This window comes from Lepisma saccharinum, chromosome 24 (assembly GCF_977018435.1).
Source record: "Lepisma saccharinum chromosome 24, izLepSacc3.1, whole genome shotgun sequence".
In the NCBI taxonomy this organism is placed as follows: Eukaryota; Metazoa; Arthropoda; class Insecta; order Zygentoma; family Lepismatidae; genus Lepisma; species Lepisma saccharinum.
The window spans coordinates 51,104,118-51,123,561 of record NC_139252.1 but is presented as its reverse complement, the minus strand read 5'-3'; the positions used below and the strand labels follow the sequence as shown (position 1 = coordinate 51,123,561).

General features: G+C 38.0%; 1 protein-coding gene across 3 annotated transcripts in view; it reads left to right on the top strand.

Annotated features, from left to right (window-relative positions):
- The window catches only part of Abca3 (ATP binding cassette subfamily A member 3), a 199,481-nt gene that overhangs the window by 41,540 nt on the left and 138,497 nt on the right, over positions 1 to 19,444 (top strand). The window contains exon 1 of one of the 3 annotated variants that reach the window (XM_083110290.1): positions 18,739 to 18,876. The exons of the other annotated variants lie outside the window; for them this stretch is intronic. The gene's annotated coding sequence lies outside the window, so the exon portion shown is untranslated. Of the gene's footprint in view, positions 1 to 18,738; positions 18,877 to 19,444 lie in introns of those variants that run through there. 3 annotated transcript variants of the gene reach the window in all.

Here is a 19,444-nt window from a genome sequence, read left to right as displayed (position 1 = left end):
CTTTCAACGAGACGCGGTGATAATGAAAGAGGGGGAAAAGTGGATCGTCTTGAATAATGAATGCTTGCATGTCAGTACTCGGCCAACGAGAGGAAAGTTGAGGTGTGTAATTAATATATCGCCCATTTTAATGCGAATAAGATGACAGATGTTTGAACCAGGAAGTGTGCACGTCAAGACTTGCAAAAGGATAGAAAAAATTCTACAGTTTAACCTATGTTTATCGAACATACTAATTGCCTTGTGAAGGAAGAAAATTACAAAATAGGCCTGACAAGTAAAAATCTGCAATACAGAGAATTTAAAAGTACTGCAAACCCTTAGAACTGTGCACTGAATGTTATTTTACTGTTACATTTTATAATGATTTGCCTATTTAAATTAAAATATATTTTAAAACCGAAACACCGGGCGATTAAATATACACCTTTGAAAACACTATTAAGATTCAACGAACGGAATATGTAAATGTATTTACGAGTTGTCTAAAATTCTGAAAAATATTAGGAAGTAACGCATTATATTAAAATAATTCACATATAGCTACGAGAAATATTGTTGTTTTATTGATATATCATGAGATTGTCATCTTTCGTTTTGATACTTATCCAGGAACTTTCATGATATCGTAACTCGTACTATCGGGAGAGGGTATTTGATATACGCTGTATACCCTCCAACTAGCCATACTAATTAGCCTTTTCCTTCTGCTACAATGCTTTTTTCTACTTTCGTTTAATGTTATTTATGCAATTTGCTCATTACTCCATTACGGTTAAATAGCCTACTTCTGATTTCTGGAACATAATATTGAGAAGGGGAGAGGTTATTAATGCATAATGCGCGTCAGCATTTTTTCGCCATAATTTGACTATTTACTTTTGTAGAAATGTGCCCAGTGCCAGTTAATTTTAGCATAACTTCTGCTGGCTTGCTTTCTTGAGTAATATGAGACCTGATTTTCTTATCAAAGCCAATGTATGAATTTGACTTAACATAGGATGACCAGGCGTCCTGATTCTCGCAGGACAGTCCTTTTTTTTTTAGGGCCTTGTCCTGCGGTCTCCGATGACACTCCGAAAAGCTAAATATGTCCTTTTTTCAACAGCATTCTGCGAAATGTTCTGCAAATTGTTTATCTCAATAAAGTCCTCCCTTTCATAAATGCACAATAAACTTTATTATATAATTTGGTGGCATACATACATGTACACACACGCGTGTATGTGTTTATACAAGATCATGTACACAAGGAAATAGTCGTAAATCTAAAAATATTCATGCTCGCGGAATTAAGCTGCCTCTTAAGTTTACACGTATTGCTTACAAACAGATATTGCATTCGATTTGTTCATGCATGATGTACAGTGGGATCCATGATATTATCGTGCAAATTGTCCATCACCATGTTCGTGCACTTTATTTAACCCAATAAGAGCTTCAAGAATTAAAAGAAAACTCAAAGCAAGCTGTTGACAACTTCTGCACCAGCATACATAAAAATCCATCGCTTAAAAACACATAGGATGTAACAGAAAAATTAATGAAAATAGTCATGGACAATTTGCACGGTAATACTCATGGATCCCACTGTACGAGGTTCAAGTGATGACTAAATAGATATATGCAAGGGAACTTCTAGAATTTAAAATTGTTTTATGTATTGATGAGGTGATTATGGAGGAAAATACTACATATAGGACAAGAGAAAAACATATTCTCAGTATTGATTAATAATATTTTAATATTATTTCAGCATGAATATTAATAAAGACGTGTAAGCTAGGAGAATAACACTTGTCTCACTAAAGAGCGGGGGCACCGAATTTGGGCGCGAAAATCTTTGGCTGCATGCACTACTTGCAAGTGATAATTTGTAGAGTTTCAATTGCGCGTTTTCAGTAATGAATAACATTTGTACAACCAAAAAAGGTCAAAATCACGATTTCATCCTGAAACAAATAATAATGAGTTTTGGATCATTTATAACAATAACAAATAACGTCCAGTGCATCCAAAAATCCCTATGACATGGAAGAAAGTTAGAGAGATGCAGGGGGGGACTATAGGAACAAGATAGTGAGTAAAGATACACAAAAAAACATGAAGAGCGAGCGACACAGAAAGGCTAATCTGCAAGATTAAGAAGTAAAGCAAAAAGAGGTACGAAAAGAAGGAAATAAAAGGAAAATGTGTAAGGGAAGAAAACAGATTAAAGAGAGCTGTGTAATATGTAGATAAAGGATTTTAAGGTGCAAAATTATGGTCGGGAATGGCTACAAATGGTCCTCAGAATGTTTTCCAAAAGGTGCTGATAAAATGCCTTTATTCAATGCTCTCTTTTTCTGTCCCTTCTATATATAATGCGCGCGGACCGCAGAGAAAACTAATGTTGCGCGCGGACCGCAGAGAGAGCTGTGGTTCTGCCGAATAGGTTTCGTTGAAGATTGTGTTTTCTCTCGCGGGTTTTGCTTCATTATCTTGGGAACTATTGGGGCTGCAATGATTATATTATACCATTTAATAGCTCTCGTTCTGCTCTACAAAATGAGACTATAAGTTTTTATGTAGCTGCTCAAGAAAAGTGAAAATCACCTAATTTTCTGTCCAATTTTTTTTAACAAAACATGAAAGAAACGGAAGGGAAAAGGTGCTGAAGCATCAAGAGGGGTTAAAATAGGATAAATGTGCTGATCTCACAATAAGGTGCAACAAACTGAGTTCATTTAACTTGATTTCATGTTCTAAAATACATTCTCAAACAATCGGTGCTGCACTTTAAAATTCGTTCCCTAGTAATATGTAAGTAGGCATGAAAGTAACACGACTTCCTTTCATCCAAAAGGAGGGGGCACGTGACTCTACTATATGTGCATCCATGGATGTCCTCCTTTTCGTTTCAGGAAATTTGGTCACCCTAACTTAATGTGACTTGAGATTTCGAGGTATCGAGTAAACGCCATGCTAAAGTCTCAACAATGTTCGTGTTTCTCTTTCAGGCAAAATTAGCGGCGGACTTTTAAAAAAGGCTCTTATCGATAAACGCGGCTGTCTCTTCATATTCCCCCCTTTTAATGAATTTTCCAAAGTTTTTCATTTTCAGTATAATTTGCAGTATAATTAAAGTTATTAACAATGCTGTATACTGTAGCCTGTAAAAATAATTAAAATACGAGTTTCAGAATATTTAACTTGAAAAATGCCTTCTTTTGTAATATGCCTCTTTTACGCCAATTATTATCATCATCAGTGTTCTACCGCGAATGATTCTTTTTATTTTTTTGTAAAAGTTAAATGATAAAGTTTCACGAAATTTAGCGTATACCCTGTGAACATTCTGAGACTATAACACTGAGGAGAGGGTTGTTGAAAAACAGGTTGAAATTCCTTCAACTCACATCCTATCCTGTAATATATTATTTTTTCAACCGAATTTCTTCTAGTGAAAAGTTGCCTAATAAACAAAGGAAGTTGATCTAGGCTTCATTTTCGTTAAGACAGCGATGTTATATCGCTATCTCAACTAACAGACCTGCCAAGGGAATTAATTATATTATTTATATATATAATATATAATTATTATTATTTATTTATTTCAGAAATTGAACGCAACAGGTATATTACCCATTAATGGCGTTCATTATACAATAATTTTGTGAAAACATTATTGAAATATTGCACAGATGAATGTAGTATATAGACAGAAAACATTTAACAAACATATAATAAATCTTAGGTTCTATCGTAATTTATGTAATTTTAGTATACTCCTTTTCAAAATTGCGGTCGGGCAAAATAAGTCCACACTGTTTTCACGTTTGATGGTATCATTAAATGTTTTACACATATTCCAAATTGGGGATATTGTCAGAGCGTTGGTTCTATTACGACGGAGGCTGAAGAGTTGCCTTCTTGGTCGTCATTTGCTTGAGGGGACGTAGAAGTCGAGCTGTGACCGGGCGAAAGGAGCTTCAATGAGATTATTTAAAATTTTGTGGAGGAAAATGAGCTGATGCATGATGCGTCTGTTGTTGAGAGTTGTTAGGTTAAAATATCTGAGAAGGTTCTCACGGGATTCCATTTGAGGGTATATACCATCTAGTTTGTACTTTAAGTGTCTTAAGAATTTACTTTGAATTTGTTCTATTTTGTTTATATCTTGCTGGGTTTGAGGGTGCCACACTATGCTTGCGTATTCAATTTTCACTCTAACTTAACCATTATAAAGCATCATTAAGCTTCCGGCATTTTTGAACTCTTTGCATAAATCCCAGAAGTCTGTAAGCCTCGTTTGTTACAAAGTTAACGTGCGCGTGAAATGTAAGTTTAGAATAAAACAGAACTCCTAGATCTTTGATTGTTTCTACCCGTTTTAATTTTTGTTTATTTATGCAATAGTCGCATTTTATTGATGTATTGTTTCGAGTATATGACATTTGGTAACATTTTTCGCTATTTAAGATTAGTTTGTTGCTTTCGCACCATTCCACAAGACTGTTTATGTCCGCTTGTAACTCGGTGCAGTCACTGTAACTGCAAATTCTTTTGTATATTTTTAAATCGTCCGCAAAAAGTAGTTAACTCCATTGATTCAGATGTTCGTGAAGATCATTTATGTACATGAGAAAGAATAAGGGACCAAGGTTAGAGCTTTGGGAGATAAGCATTATTTCTTACATATCGATATTAATTCTTACTTTGTCATTGGAATTCCGATGGGAAATTTGAAGGAGGGGAATTTCTCACAGAAATTCATATCAGTGGATTGGGTATTAAATTTCGTTGGAGGTGGGGGGGGGGGGAGACGACGACAATATATCGTTCTTACATATCAGTATTAAGTCTTGGATTGTCCAAAAATTTCTATCTGGAGTGCAAGTTCGTGTTCAGGGTGGTGTAAGGCTAATTTTAGAGCCAAAATGATCATAAGTTGGGCCTGTGTGTAATAACTTAAGGGTTGTTGGGGAAATTTTGGTGGGTGTTAGAGAGGTGTGCGTGGAAAAATCACTCGTCACAGGAATTCTGAGGAGGTCGATTATTACATGTGGGGGTTAGCAGGGGACGGGATTTGCTACTAGCTATCCCAGGCTGTATGAGGCGTAAGTCCAGGGGGGTTCTCTTACTTGGTTATTTCATGAAAGAGGGACAGAAGAAGGTGGTTTCCAGCGTTTAAACAATTTCTTAAAATAACCCTATTTTCAGGATTGTATTTTAACTGGAGTGCAAGTCTGTATGGCAGGCTGCAAATGAAGCCGTGTGAAGTCACGTCAATGCTCGAATAATAATAATAATAATAATAATAATGTCGGTTGACACGTCCTTTCCCATTGCACTAATATTTATTGTTATTAATTACCTTCTCTCCTGTACAAATGTTTATTGTTATTTAATCTTAATTTCTGTAATTTACCTATCACTGATAATATCAGGATAGTGACTAACCTGTATATACTTATCTTGTAAGTGTATATGGCAATTACGATTGTCTTTTGTCTTGACTTTGAAGTTCGGGCTCGGTTTTTGAATAGAGTGATCAAGTTGAATTATAAGAAGTTTAATTTCTTTGAGTGAAATGGATTATATGTTAGGCATATGAGTATTTAGTTTGCAAAGAAGTAAAATAGACTTTCTTTTTCTTAGAGCAAACTTAACTTTGATTTTTATTTGACGAACTAACAGAGAGATATTACCCCATACCCTGAGAGGCATCACGTGAATGCTTTCGAGTCTTTCATGTGAACTTATTATTTGCTCTTTTAGTTAAATCATGATCTATTGACTAAAAGAACGTGTCACGGTGGGGCTCCAATTTTATAAATCCCCCTCTAGAAGGGGGGGGTACAATTTCTCAGGCACTCTGATGGGTGATTTGAGTATTAAATTTCAGGAGGGACAATATCTCGCTCTGGTATATCAGTATTAAGTCTTGACGGGAATTCTAGAGGGGGCTGATTATTAAATTGAAGGGGACAATATCTGTCTCCTGCGTATGCACCGCGTTTCAAATGATGTGAACAATTTCAACACGTTCCTATTTTATTCATAAATTGTCAAAATGAGATACAACTTCACAACATATGTAATATAACTGTCCAAGTTTAAGTGTCAATTGTTATCGCGAAGTTAACTCACAAATGCTCAATGTGAACACCCTTCGTTACTCTGCACCAGTGACGTGCGGTGATGTCGACACTTGGGGTAGCAATCAGTGGCGTGCCCAAGGGAGGTTGGTGTGGGTCATAATCCCCCTCCCCCTTTAGGGCCCAGTATTCCTAAAAATAGAACGTCAAAGAAAGGAAAGGATTGCAAAATGAGGAAGGACTACTGAAAAGAAGCACGTGTTAATCCTACCCTCTTTCGAAAATCCAAAACATGTTGATTTGACTATTAAGCCAGAGATCCCGGTTTGGAACCCCGACCTGGGCATGGGTGTTATTTGTGTTTGTCCCTTCATCAATTTTATCTTATCATCTTGATGATTAGCCAAAAGTGTAGGAAAAGCGAAGTAAAACAAACCAAATCAAACACTCAATCAATGATTTGATTTAATTTTTGTAACTTAGCGTCGCTGACACATTTGGTTAATCGCGAAGATGATACAATACAATCAATGTAGAGACAAACACAAATAACACTCATGCCGAGGTCGGGGTTGGAACCCGGAACTCCTGGTGTCATAGCATGCAGTGATAACCACTCCCTCGCGGTTGGTTGATTTGATGCTTAAGTCCACTTTATGTACATAAAAGCTAATCGGAACTGGACCTACAGTTTAAAGTGGGATCCGAACCACTATATGTGCCTCCACCGGGTACCGATCCGGGGCTACTTGCACTCCCCCACGGAAGTCGGCCGACAACAAGGATGAGTGGAAAGCTCTAACTATTCGGATACGTGGGTATCGGTAAAGCAAACTGTGTATTTACTCAGTAGGACGTAAATTTCAATTTAATTTTTGAAACACCATATTCGTATATGATTAACGTTTTTTCAAAAAAATTGCATTGCTTGATTTCCCTAATTTCTACATCTCACGATCTCGTTACTGAAGGATCCGGGCTCGAGCACTGGCCTGTGCATGAGTGTTCCTTTGTAATCACTTTTCATCCGTTTAAATTAATCAACGTTCATCGTCATGGCAGAAATTAGGTAAAGTGATGGAAAAGCAACGATAAAGAAAGGAAAAAGAAAATACAAATAATTTCCTCCCAGTGCATCTGTGAAATCAGGAGTCCAGAGTTCTCTGTTTATGATTGTCCCTCGTGACTTCCATAAGCTCATTAGGTACTTATCCCGATTAAATCTATAGAGCTAGAAAAAGCGATGCGAGGTGGCAAAAATTCAATATATTAGAGGAGACAAACAGGTAACAAAACACACTTTTATTATTTACTGCAGAGTACAACACCTACGAACAAGAATGCGCGCTCGTCACGGGTTCTAATCCCGGCCTGAATTGTTCTTTGTGAGGTCCCTTCATCAATTTCATCATATCATCACTCATCCTCATTTTCGCGATAACCAAATGTGGCAGAAAGGTGAAGTAAAATAAACCAAACTAACAACAACAATTAGAACGCGCGTTTTCTTGCCCAAATTAATACAACCATTTTTTTTATTGGAGGCCAAATTATTAGTATATTTAAATAAAACATTACTAAAACGAGAGCGAGAGAGTACGTGAGCAAATATTTGTTATTTAATCATTATATATTCCATATTTGAAAAAAAAGAGAAAATAAACCATAACATTTTGGTCTGCACATAATACAAGTATGTTCCCATTTATATACAAATAAAACTACATCCCATATTATACATACATATTGTACAACGTTTAAAAGGTTGTGTAAATTCAGAGAACATAAGCACTGCAGAAAATATTCCCCTGAGTTCTTTAGAGGATTTACAAAGGAATCGAAGGGAAACCAATCCCCTCTATCTGTCCTATAGGAGATAGACTGGAGGACCTGAAACCACGGGCTTTCAACCATTGGAGCGGGAGGCGAGGGGTCAAGGGAGGTACAGGCAGAAATCTTCCCTTTCCCTTCGGGCGGTTGTCTATTCCTGGATCTGGTAAGGCGGAAGAAGAGCCAGCTAGGGTATCCAGCCTTGCCAGCTGATCACATCGAGGCACGAGATGGGCGTCGAAAGAAGTGTTGCATATGAACTGAGGCTTCACGACAATAAATATTGTGATTTGAAAATAATTAGAGACGTGAGATTGATTGATCTATCTCTGCTAGACTAGCTTCTCCTCCGTGCACGTCACTGCTCTGCACACGTCAATACGGTAATCTAGCGCCCTTCAGGCACGTTTCATCATGTTTCAGAATGTTCTGATCAATAATTTGCACTAATGCGGTGGATCTAATAGAGTTCTTTGCTGGTTGATCCATCGTGTACGAAACTGACGTTGCACGCTCAGGACCGACGTACTCTTGTAAAATGCTTTCTCCTCACCACTGGCAGCCATTTCACAACTGGTCAGCCCGCCACCTGCGGCAGAATTTTGAACTACTGTGTCCATTCCAAGAAAAGATAAGGATGTGTTCGAACGTATTTCACGGAATATTCGATCAGTGATTATATTGTATTGCTCGTGGAACTTGTTTTTATCGTTCAGATCATTTTGAAACACCCTGTATATATGTACGCATATTTTAATACGAGCCAGAGCTCTATTATAGGAGATAAATAAAGAAATAAATATTATTATAACGGGATATTTAATATTTCAGTCGAACTGTCCGACTGTCTATCAATTGGAGCTAAAAATGTGACTTTCTTGTGATTGCCACCCATGCATCATCTCTCTCTCTCTCTCTCTCTCTCTCTCTCTCTCTCTCTCTCTCTCTCTCTCTCTCTCTCTCTCTCTCTCTTCTCTATAATACCTTCCCTTATTTTCTGTGATGAACATTGTATCGCCCCTCCCTTGCCCAGCCCTTTGATCCGCATTCTATTACAAGAGAATAATATAACTATATCCACAATTACGAAACAGAAATGAACAAGACACTTCCAACCTATGAAAAACAATGTTAAGTGCATGATTGTTGTTCTTCATTTTCTACAACTAAGGCTGATCTAATCTGATTCACATGTGTTATCTATGACATTCAGTCATGAGACTTTCACACGTGCATATGACAAACTAAAGATTTTATTAAGAGGCGCAAGGGTGACTCACTCCGAACAGAAACCAAGACTTTATGTAAATCTGACTGCATGGCCAATTGTCGTCAAGTTTACGTCATACTTTTTCCTAAATGCTTGATCTTGGTTAATGTTAAATTGACGTGATTAACCGTACATAATGATAAGAAATGAAAACAAGTTGAAGTAACGTTCACTATCTAGCCTCGATATGGTTCATGGGCAAAAACTGTCAAATCGATACATTACTGAAACTGTCTTCAACAAACTGTCGCCATAAAATATTTTGTCGTTCATTCCAAGGTTATTAGAAGTATAGGTTCATTCCCCAGTAGTGTGTGACCTATAAATAGGTATGTCGATTCACGAATTAGTAGAAGCAGCTGCAGTGGCGTCTCGTGAACGGATGCGGTGCATGCTGCACATGAGTCAATTGTGGGAAAAAGGACAGCTTGCACTGCGACGACATTAATGAGCATTTCTACATTCTAATTTCTCCATATAGGAGAAGCATTTATTTTACACGAGAGCGCACAACTAAGCTTATATTACATTTCTTGGATCTGAAGTGTAAGAAAGTAATTCTTTTCCCACAATTGACGCATGCGTCACTTCAGATCCAAGAAATGTAATATAAGCTTAGTTGAGCGCTCTCGTGTAAAATAAATACTTCTCCTATATGAAGAAATTAGAATGTAGAAATGCTCATTAATGTCGTCGCAGTGCAAGCTGTCCTTTTTCTCACAATTGACGCATGCGCAGCATGCACCGCATGCGTTCACGAGACGCTTTTGATAGCAGGGCTGCAGTCAAGGGTATACGGCGGAATAAAAATAAATGATTTTCAACCTTCTTGAGAAGCTACATAAAATCCTATAGTCTCATTTTGTAGAGCAGAACGAGAGCTATAAAATGGTATAATATAATTATTGCAGCCCAAATAGTTCCCAAGATAATGTAGCAAGACCCGCGAGAAAAAACTCAAACTTAACAAAACCTATTCGGCAGAACCACCGTTCTCTACGCGGTCCGCTCGCATTATATACAGAAGGCGCAGAAAAAGAAAGCATTGAAAATAGGCATTTTATCAGCACCTTTTTGAACAGAACCAAAGTCAAATGCAGATCTTCACTAGATGATTCAAAAATTGAAATTTTAGGCAAACGTGCAATCTTGAAATGCGTAATTGCAAATTCAATTAAATTGTAAAAAGCCGTTTATATGACACATTTGATCCAAATTCAGAAGTTTAACATGTGTATCTCAAGTATGACCACAGATATAAATTATTATTGACCACTCCTAATATGGTAAACGCACGGATGACGTATGGCGAGATGCGGCCAATCTCAGACTCCGCGGGCTGCAGGTGATTTGCACAGTGTTGCCGCTTCGCTGCAGCTACACGGTCTATGCTGCGAGAATACTGAAAGTTCCCTTGGTCCGATCCAAAACATTGTGGCAGTGTAATAATGAATAAACAATTTATCATATTATGAATAAAGTACATTTTGTGTATATACTTAGTTATTGTTATATTTTCCAGCTTTTATCCAATCTTTATACGAACGTCATTTTCTCCTTATCATTTTATGTCGCTTATTTAAAAAGAGTAAGTGCAACGATGAGCTTGATTTGATGAAGGCAATGAAATATCTTACCAAATATTCGAACCCGTGACTGCTGGCTTCGCAGTCTCCTCTGTATAAAACGTATCTGCAATGTACAGCAACAGCAACTTCATAACAAAGGAAAACAGCAAGAAAAAGTGCATGTAAGGTACTTATGTATGTGTGCGAGTTCAGGCTATATGGTAGGAACACAAGAGTGATAAAGGAAAATCTGCATTCGTCAATTACAGCATCTGAACAATGCTTCTCTGTGCACAACAATTCGCTTTGTAACCAAAACTTTCGGCTTACTTTCCGTGTCAAAGCTGCTGGCTGAACGCAAAGTTTAAAGGGCTGAAGGCGGCGTGTGGCAACCAAGCGCACTTCTTCGTAGCAATGAGACGAAAATCGCGCGAGCCGGTTGCCAAGAGAAACAATTCCGTCTGTCGTTTTCAATTCGCAGAATATGAAAAGATAAGCCATAAAAAATTGATTTTTATTCCATGCTCATTATTTAGATATGCTTTGCATCGCCATTGGGCTGACCATTACCGAGATTGCAACACTGTTATTAAACATTAATATTGGCTGTTCCACAAATGATAGCAACATTATATATGGCCGAGATATTTACACATAAACAAGCTTCAATCACAAGAAATTTCATATTTTTACGACTGGTTTTCAACAGTGACGTGCACTGAGGAGTAGCTAGTCTAGCAGAGATAGATCAGTCAATCTCACATCTCGAATTATATTCAAATCACAATATTTATTGTCTTGTTAAAGCCACAGTTCATATGCAACACTTTGTTTTCCACGCGCTTCTCGTCCATCGGTGTGATCCGCCGGCAAAACTGGCTGGATACCCTAGCTCGCTCTTCTTCCGCCTGACCAGTTTCCAGGTAGAAACGGCCGGCCCAAGGAAAAGGAAGATTTCTACCTCTACCTCCCTTGCCCCCTCGCCCCCCGCTGCAATGGTTGAAAGCCCAGGCTTCCAGGTCCCCCAGTCTATCTCCTATAGAACAGATAGGGGATTGGTTTCTCATATTTTTTTTGTAAATCCTCTAAAGAACTGAGGGTATAATTTTCTGCAGTACTTATGTTCTTTATATTTACACAACCTTTTATACGTTGTACAATATGTACGTATGTATAATATGGGATGTACTTTTATTATTTATTAAATGAGAACGTGTTATGTGCAGACAATAATGTTATGCTTTCTTTCTTTTTTTCTTTTTCAAATATGGAATATATAATGATTAAATTACAAATATGTAGTCAGGCTATCTCTCACTCTCGTTTTAGTAGTTTTATTTAAATATACTACTCTTGGTCTCTAACAGTCATAATTATGGATGTATTTATTTGGGCAAGAGAACGCGTGTTCATACTGTTGTTGGTTTGGTTTATTTTACTTCGCTTTTCTGCCACTTTTGGTTATCGCGATGAGTGATGATATAATAAAATTGATGAAGGGACCTCATATGAACGAACCAGGCCAGGATTCGAACCCGTGATGAGTGCGCATTCTTGTCCTATGTGTTGCAGGGAATAATGAAATAATTTGGAATGAAAAATGTATCTCAGAACTCAAAAAGTCAAATGAATATCATTGAAGAAACTACAAAAAAGTGTGTTGTGTTTTGTTACCTGTCACCAAATAAACCAACCGTGGGGGAGTGGTTATCATAGCACGCTACGACACCAGGAGTTCCGTGTTCGAACCCCTACCTGGACATGGGTGTTCTTCGTGTTTGTCCCTTCATTAATTTTATCTTATCATCTTCGCAATTAACCAAATGTGACAAAAAGCCAATTAAAATACGCAACGTGGCAACAGCGTCTACGTAAGCGCCTCTCTTCTGGCTTCCATTCGCTCCTCGCTGCCCAGCAGACGATTTTTTCCTCGTTTCTCATTGGCACCGATACTGTCGAGCGATCGCTAGCGCGGGAAACGGGACAGGTTGTAACAAACGCGGTTGATCTCCAGGGAGGGGCTCACGTGTTATCAGGGGGGCTTTGTAAACCAAGTCCATTTTTAAAAATAATATTAAATGAAGGTAAATTATGTGTGTAGGGGGTGGCGCTCATTCATTTATAAATAGTATATACTACACAAATACTACATTTTTCTACATCTTTTAAAACATCTCTTGAAGTGTTAATTGACTGATACTGAAATTATCCCTTACACACCCCATACTATTTTAGATGATACAGATATGTATATCACACACAAAAACGCACAATATTTAATCACAGTGCCTACAGTCTATATTCCACCCCCGGCCGAAGCAATTAAACTTCCCTTCCTTCCCAAAACTTGGGAGCTGTTGTTGACCTTTGACGCAGATGCGGAGGGAACTTGCATGATGACATCAAACTCACCGATTTCTGTCTAAACTGGATGTCGCAACAGGGACAGTGAAGGTACAAATAAGAAGCTCCCCTATGAAAGAACTTTCTGAAGTCTAGAGAATATTCTAAATACTTGCAGCTACTTCTGCTCATAAACAAAATGAGCGAATGTAATAGATACTGTTCATTCTGGGGATTTATCCTTAAAGTTGTGAGTTGTCTACATTTTCACTCTTCACTGCAAACAAATTATGCAAAATAGTTTACCTAATGTAAAGGGGGCTGAGCCCCCCCTGGGCCCTGCCTGGCTACGGGCCTGACTCCCTTTGGCGACCTCTCGTCACCCGGGAGCTGGCTCGTGACATACATGTAACATATTCATTAAATACATTGCATAATCAATTCATCCGCCCCATAACAAACCAACAGCAAAAATGATATAAATTGTCTCTGAAATGTGCGCGCTCGTTTTCCTCGAAACCAAACTGTTAAAGCAGGAACTGTCTGAAGTACTTAATCGTTCTTACTTCTCCCTGGTAATTTACAATGGATTACAGAAAACAAATTGCGAGCGAAGCGAACAAGAACATTTTTCGATCCAAATTTCTACAAATTGAAAACAGTATTGATTTAATATGACGCAAAAAATTTCATGGGACGCCATGGCATTCTTTTTTACAACTTTTCTCATTCAGATTGTTCGGCCTCCAGGGACAACTCCCGCCGCCCCCTAGCTACGGCTATGAACTTCACAAGACTGTAAGAAAAGCAGATACTGCGAACGAAGCGAGCAACAAAAGTTTACGAAATGTATTTTTGTTTGTATAAAATTTGAAGTCGAGGGAACAATTGCCCCTCTGTGCCCCCCTGCAGGTGCTCCTGGCCGTCTGGAAGAAATGATGCAAGAAATACGTTAAAACTAATTCCATTTTGAGTATCCTTTGTCCTGCTATTCTTAATTTCTACTAGTCTTGCTTTCTTTTACTTCAATGTTTGCCCCCCCACAATTGATTTCCGTCCAAGGTTGGGATAAGACAATGCCCCTCTGCCCCCCTTGTGGTTGCGCCACTGCACCCCCTTCTCCCGTAGTTGCTTTGAATTTTCATCGACTTGAAATATTTAATTTTCTCCATAATAAATAATAATGTAAGGGCATGGGACGTCTAGAAGGGGGGCAAGGATGACCACACCGCCCTCTTCGAAAACTAATATCAACCTAAAAGTATATATTTCACACGTATAATTTGATTTCAGTCATAGTAATTTACATTAATTATTGTGTAATGGGGGACGCAAGTATGCGATAATTTCAGATTCAAGTGGTGTTTTTGAGGGGCCAGCACTATTATCTCGGAAATATGTCCAATGGAAAAATATCTTGCTTGTCCCTACGTGGAAAAAATCTGCGAACGTCCGTGATTAGCCCCCGCCCCCACGTGCGTACGCCTATGGACCTCCCTGTTTCCGAATGGGATTTTGCCCCCGGGTCACCCGTTGAATTCATCACTGCCATATATTTCATTGAATGTACAGTCACTACAGTCCAGCGGGATTAACTTGAGAGAAATGGCCGCTCTGTGAGTGATGCAACTGCGCTCGAATTGGCTAAAGCGGGGGACTTCCCGCTGTAACGGGCCAACAGAAACTCTAGAGTAGAGTTTGTAGAGTTTCCGTTGGCCCGTTACAGCGGGAAGTCCCCCGCTCTAGCCAATTCGAGCGCAGTTAGATCACTCACAGAGCGGCCATTTCTCTCAAGTTAATTCTGCTGGACTGTATTAGAAATTAATTGGACTGCAGATGCAAGTAATGAGAAAATGTTGTAATTTGAATCAATCCACAACTGGTAGCCTAATGTGAAATGTTGGCACGAAAATATGCTTGGCAACAGCTTCTGTCGCATAGAAGACAAAGAAAATTAATTAACACTACTACTGTTGATTGCAATCAAGGAGTTCAGGGTTGGATTCTCGTTCATTGAACGTAGTTACATTCTCAATTGGACTGTATCTGTGAATAAAATGGACTTAAATTAACTTTATAGGAATTGGCAGAAATAATATTTAAAGAAAGAAAAAACAAAAGTAAAGGAAAAATATTCTTACCTTAAAACTGTTGAACATCGGACCGACATCTCCATGAAAAGTGAACACGAATTCTGGATGGATTCCAAACTTCTACATATGTAACGTTAAGACAGTGTCAGGTCCGTAGCTAGAATTGATCTCCATGGGAAGGGCTCACGAATTATCAGGGGGGAGGGCTTTGTAAACTAAGTCCAATTTTCAAAAGTTTAAGAGTATCAAATGAAGGTAAATTGAATTGATTTATTTTACTTCGCGCTTTTTGTGCCACTTTTGGCTAATTTGCGAAGATGGGGATGAGTGATGATGTGATGAAATTGATGACTGGACACTCACAAATATCCGTGCCCAGGCCGGGATTTGAACCCCGACCCCTGGCGTCGTAGCGCGATGTGCTAACCACTCCGCCACGGGGCCGGCATACATTGAATTGAATTGACTTTTTTACTGGGAGAGTTTCAGCTGTTGCTGGTCAACCACCTACTCCCAAAAAGTACAGATTAAAATTAAAATAAAAGAAAATTCAAGATTACAAAGAAATTGAACAAGAAAGTACAAAAAAAGGAATAAAATCCCATACAATCGAACAGATTAAAATAAAGATTAAAATAAAATTCAAGATTACAAAGAAATTGAACAGGAAAGTACAAAAAAATACAAAAGGAATAAAATTCCATACAATCGAACAGATTAAGATAAAGATTAAAATAAAATTCAAGATTACAAAGAAATTGAACAAGAAAGTACAAGAAAAATACAAATGGAATAAAATCCCATACAACCGAACAGATTAAAATAAAGATTAAAATAAAATTCAAGATTACAAAGAAATTGAACAAGAAAGTACAAAAAAAGGAATAAAATCCCATACAACCGAACAGATTAAAATAAAGATTAAAATAAAATTCAAGATTACAAAGAAATTTAACAAGAAAGTACAAAAAAAAGGAATAAAATCCCATACAATCGAACAGATTAAAATAAAGATTAAAATAGAATTCAAGATTACAAAGAAATTGAACAGGAAGGTACAAAAAAAATACAAAAGGAATAAAATTCCATACAATCTAACAGATTAAGATAAAGATTAAAATAAAATTCAAGATTACAAAGAAATTGAACAAGAAAGTACAAAAAAAATACAAATGAAATAAAATCCCATACAACCGAGGACTGACTAGGTACAGATAAGCGAAGGTACAGATAAAGTAGCTCCCCTGTGAAAGAACTTTCTGGAGTCTAGAGAAGAGAATCTTCTAAATACTTGCCGCTACTTACACATCTCCGAACAAATGTATTAGCTGTTGTTCATGTTCTGTGAATTTATCCTTCACCAAAGTTGTGAGCAAAATAATATCGGCTGTCTACATTCTTCACTGTAAACATATTACACAAAATAGTTTTGCCTAATGTCAAGGGGGCTGACGGCAGTGCCAGGGTGGCTGAGCCCCCCTGGCCCCTAGCTGGCTACGGGCCTGGACAGTGTATTATAGGACTTTGTGCTATACAGTTTTTACGCTAGCACACAAATACACACATCATGTCTAAGCAACTATTAACACCGCATTCGTCAATATAAAATGTCAGTAATGTAACATATCAAATAACTTTCACATAGAGGGAATAATATAACATCATAATATGTTTATTATCTAACCTAACTCACCTATTACTGATAGTAATTTAAAATTCCTCAAACCCGATTTCTATGTAGTCAATACTTGGTCATGATTAGGGAGCTGAAGTTGATGAAATGTCATATTTTTTTGTGACATCTCGGACACGATGCCCATTAAATACTATATACAATATTACAATTCGTCTAGAACCCAAAAAAGGTAATTTTAAAGTGCATTTTTTTTGTGCCAATTTTCAGGTTGTAGGTCGTTTTCCCCGATTTTCGGCATTTTCAGTCATTTTTCGCAATATTCGGTGTATTGTTTCGTCATATTTTGTCACTTCTTTCATTTTGGTAATATTCTTGAGTCTTTAAACCAAGGTGAACATAGGCCTATATATATATATATCTCGCAGGATTGCAATTTACGAGCAAAGGAAATGCTGAACTGGTGACAGTGTTTGTTGTGTCGGGGGAAACCACCAGGTTGGTGCCTTTTTTTTAAAGCAAGATTGCATTTTGTTTAATTTTCTTTTCATTTCAATTTTTTACCTGAAACTAACAAATTTAATGGTCATTTTTTGCATTTTTACGTCATTTTTTCCCATTTTTTAGGACATTCTATAGGTCATATACCTATATTTTTTAGGTCATCAACTTCCGCTCCCTAGTCATTTCGAGGGTGTGATATGAAAGAAGCATGATTAAAGTTAAAAATTAAGCTTTTTTCATGGCAATTGAATGATTTGACTTATATTACTCCGATTTTTCTGCCAAGTTGGGCTAATCGCGACGATGAGTATGAGTGATGATATGATGAAATTGATTAAGGGAACTCACAAAGGACACCAATGCCCAGGCCGGGATTCGAACCCGGGATCGTAGCATGCTGTGCTAACCACTGCACCACAGACGGCGGCTGAGATCATTTGAATGACCTGCTTACCGGTCCCATACGTTTCTGTAAATAAAGGGTGTCGTGAAAACTATGATTCGATTGACAGCCATCAGTACAACTTTTAAATAGAGAGAAATCTAGTTTTCTAGGAAACAGGCTTAGTTCTGCGCATTCGAACTTTCTCTGCCACCATAGGAACTCCCCCTTCTCTGTAGTTCCAACCTGAGTGGCCAATTTGGAGACCAACAACCCAGGCGATGATGTAAGCATCTTTCGTGTGACGTCAGCAACCTACCGTGCCTCCACTCCCTCAGGGATCGATATGGAAAACAGAACAAGAACTGAATTAGAATGCTAATTTGCGTTTGGACACACTTAACGTCCCCAACGGAAAACGGGGGACTTGATTGAAAACAGAAAACGTTCGCGGGGCGTGGGGTAATGGAAAGGGGATTCCCCTCTTCTTTCATTGTTTGGAGCTTAGGGAAAATATATTACACAAGTTTTAAGACATTTTGGCAATTTTGTCACGTCCCTGATGGTGAGAAGAGAAAAATGGACTTGACCATAAAAATAATGAGACAGACCGTAAAGGATTTGAGTTGAGTTGATTTTGAGTTTTAAGTCCATTTTATGCACAGGAAAGCTAATCGGGACTGGTCCTACAGTTTAAAGTGGGATCCGAACCTCTAAATGCCCCTAGAATGAAAATAGTGAGGGACAATTTACGTCCACGAAACTTTGAACTTGACTACATCAACCTTCACCTAATTTAAGAATAGAAATATTGTATCAACTGGCTGGCAGATATGTAATCTGAACAGCTGCACGATCGCAATCAATGTACTTAGACAGGTAGATGGAACACAGAAAGGGCACTCCAGATAAAGTTACATTATCGATAGATAAGACTTGCGAAAGTCATATGCCGCATGACGAAGCTCTTCTTGTAACTCCTGTGACATAGGAGTGCGGTGGAAGAATCGATGGAAAGTACAGTGAATCAGTGGAGTTCAAGCTAGGATGGAGATGTTCAAGTGAATGAAGTGTCTCGTGTGAGTGACCCACTAATATAAGTGAGACGGTTTCGGTTTACAAGATTCAGACAAGGATTAAGTTCAGTTTGAAAGGAGTGATATTGTTACGCAGGTGAGTGCTCTTCTCTGCCTTCGATTATATTCCGTGGGCTTTATTGATTTCTGCTCCACTATTCACTTTCTGCATTTGGCTACCAATTGATTTCGTCAATTGCTGGTTCTATTCAACTCGTCGTGGTGAAGTGGCGTGCATGGTGGCCTAAACCCCAGGAGTCCCGGGTTCGAAACCCGAGCATGGGCGTTCTTTATGAGTCCATTCATGAATTTCAACATACCATCATTCGTCGATTAGCCAAAATGGCAGAAAAGTTACGTTAAATATCAAAAATCAAATGAAATGAAATCTATTGAACTCGTTAAGGCCCGGATGGACCTTTGCCGACACTAGCGAAACCGTTTTCAAGGTTCCCCCTCCTTTCAAAAAACCGCTGTGAAATTTCAAATTCTGAAAAAGTACATCTGCTTAGAATTCTTTCTAGAGCATTCACGTGAAACTTCATGTAGTTTGCTTTCGCTGTTATCTAGATATTCTCAATAGTTTCGTGGCTACATAAGCCTATTAAGCTATTGTGGATATCTAGACAACACGGAATAAGGTATGCATAGGCTCTGTCCCAAAG